A 3,761-nucleotide genomic window follows, 5' to 3' on the forward strand; every position below is an offset into this window, starting at 1 on the left:
ATATATTTTGTTACATACTTGAACAGAAAAGGTGTTATTATTAATGTGGCATCCTATGATTTCCTGCTCAATTCTCTGACTATGCCACCTGCAACTAGACCCAGATTTACAATGCCCGTACTGTTTCAGTGACTTTCAGTGACATAAAGAAGATGATCATTTTAATGCTAAGTGATAATATTCCCTCTTGCTTGTTTGTGTCTTTTTCCAGCAAAGAAAAGTTATAAAAAGGATGTTCTCTTTTTTTCAGCTTGTGCTTCATGCAGCGCAAACCTTCACAAAGCACCAGCCAACTCACTGTGTGTCTGCAGAAATCATGCATTTCAATGTAGGAACCTGGGTGGACTGAGGTTGGACTCCGGCAAATTAAATATGGCATAAATCTGAGCACAATGAGCCCAACACATAATACATTCAGAAATATAATTAAACTGGGGAGTTAGACGATTTAAAATACACAGAATCAGTTTAGATTCTCTCATGTAGAGCGAGGTCACAGGAAATGGTGCATGACTGCCAAGCATGGAAGGTGGACATGGTTCACAGCTTACACAATTATACACAGTTTGAACACAATCAGTCCTGTGCTCACTGGCATTCTCTGTAATTTTGGGGACAGGTGTTCTCTTTCTTCTTCATGTTGCCTCACTGCAGCAGAAAATGAAATGAAAAAAACAAAAAAAAACACGTCTTCAGCAGATATGTCACGCTCAAGTAGCGCACACATAGGCTGTTCTTTGACATGCATCCAGCAGTCAGCAGGAAGACAGAGGAAGAAGAGGTCTGTTTTTCCTGAGCCTTATTCACTGAATAGAACCGCACGTGTCCCTGCAAAACATTTTCAGCTGCGTTGGATAATATTAGAAGCGATGTGGACTTGTTTGTGTGTCCGGCTGTGCAGCTGGTATGATTGTCTCAAACGATAACGAGGACAACACTGCTGCTCCTATGAGTGTCCAGTCCATAATGCAAGATAAATGCAAAAAATTACTAATAATAATAATACTGCGAGTTAAGCTGTAATGAGTTGTAGACAATAAGATATTTTGTTTTAGATGTAATGGCTCTCATTCTGGTTCTGTTTGGCTTCAGGCCCGTGGCCAGCAGCTGCAGATAAATTGATTTATTCACAAAAACAAAAGCATGAAAATGCTGAAGAAAATGTGGAGAAAAAAGCAAAGATACAGAAATAAATACAGAAACACAGAGGTGTGCACACTACAGTTGTCATAACTGCTCTGATCCACATGGTGGTGCTCTTTTATCAATTTTGGGCAACAAGAACAACTCATGCATTCAGTACCACATGATATAAAACAATAGAAGAGGAAAAAACTTTGAAAATACTTTGAAAGACTAATGTCTGACACCCTCTCACATCTAAATACAATGTCATTTTTTTTAAAAGTTTTTTGAAAGGCTGGGGAGATGATTTTGCTAAGCACCAGGCTCATAAAATACACAGTGTGCATATACTGATATGTTTGTTACAAAATGTCATGTGAAGTTGTAAACTTGAAAGGTGGTGTTGACAGTGTGTACAGCTCTTGTTGGCACTGTAATAATTGCAGGAGGGTGGATGTGGCGATGGCACAGCTGGAGGAAATATTTATATGGACACCTTAACATGGGCATTACTTTGATACTCATCTTTCATGAACTGTGAGTGGACATTTAACAGTGGTATGGCTGGAGTCAATCCTTACCTATTTTATTTATTTTGTTTTTTTTTATTGAATTATTATTATTATTATTATTATTATTATTATTATTTTCTTTTGAGGTGGTTTGAAATTCAATAAACTTTACAGTAAGTCATAAAAAAAGAGGGCTGGGGATCTTGCAGGGTCACTGTTTGCAAGACTTCCTCTAGATTTCCCTTTGAGGTAATTTTCCAATGTTTTCCTGATGGAAAAATTTATGCAAATCTCCCTTTAACAATTCTTCACGTCGGCAAAAACACATAACTTGAGATAAAACATGAGATAAAAGGTGTCACATGTCGACTGTATTCTTGTCAATTCAGCATCAAAACAATCTATAAAGACAAACTGTATTTGCGTACAACTCTACATTTTGGATTTTGTTGCTTAAAGTTGCTGCCAGTCTCCGTTTGTTAGTTGTGCCGTTTAAGTGGGAGGAGCCGGTGAGAGTAACAGGCAAACTGTTTTGAGAAATTAAGATTTCTCACTATAATAAGTGCTGGTTGGTTGATCAGGTACACCGCAAATTAAATTCGGACTTCTGTTCACTTCACAACTCTAAAAGTTTCTCCTCCAGCCAAGACTAAAAACTTAATATAATATTAAAAATGTCTGATTTTGTCAGAACGTCAAAACAAGAAGAAGACTGACTTATGAGAGTTGGAATGAGTTATGTCTACTTTACACAAAGCAATCAAGATCACGGCTGAGTGCACAAACTGAGGTTAAACTCTCATAATTTTATTCTGACATTGGAAATTTGTCTCTGACAGTTAAGTCACTTGAAAAGTAATTATATGCCCTGTCACCAAATATTCCCTCTACATTTTATTTTGTTCCAAAAGTCACTTTTTGGCCATTTATGCAACAATTCAGTTGACATTTATATTCTAAAGTTTTGATTGATCACAATAGAGCAATAGATATTAACATATGAAATAAATACCTAGAATATTAAAAATTTAAAACCAACACAGTGTTGAAGTGAATTTCCTTATATGAAAAAAGACAAGATCTTTTGGATATGGTTTTACAGTTCGTTCATGGACATTAGCTCCAACTTCAGGAAGATACACGATACATGTCATTAGGACAAATTAAACTGTGGCTCTTCTGTTCAGTGATTCACACTATATTCTATTATGATAGAGGTATGTAACATGGGGAATTAATAGGAAATAATTTCTAGGTGAAAATTTACATTTGTATTTGGATGCTATTTACTAGGATTGGACAATGTGACGAGATTATTGTTCAAAATTAAATTTGTTGGCCATGATAACAAAACAATATTCAATTATGCAATGCCTGTTATGAATTTTGTACTATATTCAGCCTCTCTCTTCCTCTTTTACTCTTGCTTTATCTGTGTCACCTCTACAAAAGAATGAACAGAGAGGACACTGAACTGTTTGCCGCAATCATTTGATGAGTACAAAAGAAAAATAATGACTGTAGTTAGTTGGGGAAGCTGTCAAAGGGGCTGTGATGTGTGTCACACTTGGGAGCTCTGTTTCGGCCTATTATGACACCTTTTTTCCTTTATAATCAGACAAATACAACCAGACACCAATCCAAGTTTCTCTCGTTCACCAAACTAAGACAAACGTTAGCATCATTACCTTGTTAACTCATCGTAAAACACACTTCATTCTACATGACAGAGACAAAACCAATCTTACTACAACTGTCGTTGTGAGTCTTATTAGTCATCTGGTTAGTTAGTCCACTGTTCGATATATCAATTCTATGATTAATAATCTAGTATCACTGATGCAAAGTGAAAACATCAATCCATATTACCATCTCTAAGTCACGTCTTTATTTTGACTTTCTGTGTCACTGTCGAACAGCAGCAGGCAGATGACAAGCAGCCAAGAAAAAGGCAACAAGGTTAATGCTATTTACTCTGGAATAAATCAGCAGAGTGGAAACATTCTAGATTTCAGAGAAAATATGTGTCACCAGACGAACCACATGCCATATGTACACTCATTATGAAATAAAACACAACATTACCTGCCTGGCCGGGCATCTCACTCTGCTAACTTCTGCATA

This window comes from Epinephelus fuscoguttatus, linkage group LG2 (assembly GCF_011397635.1).
Source record: "Epinephelus fuscoguttatus linkage group LG2, E.fuscoguttatus.final_Chr_v1".
Classification (NCBI taxonomy): domain Eukaryota; kingdom Metazoa; phylum Chordata; class Actinopteri; order Perciformes; family Serranidae; genus Epinephelus; species Epinephelus fuscoguttatus.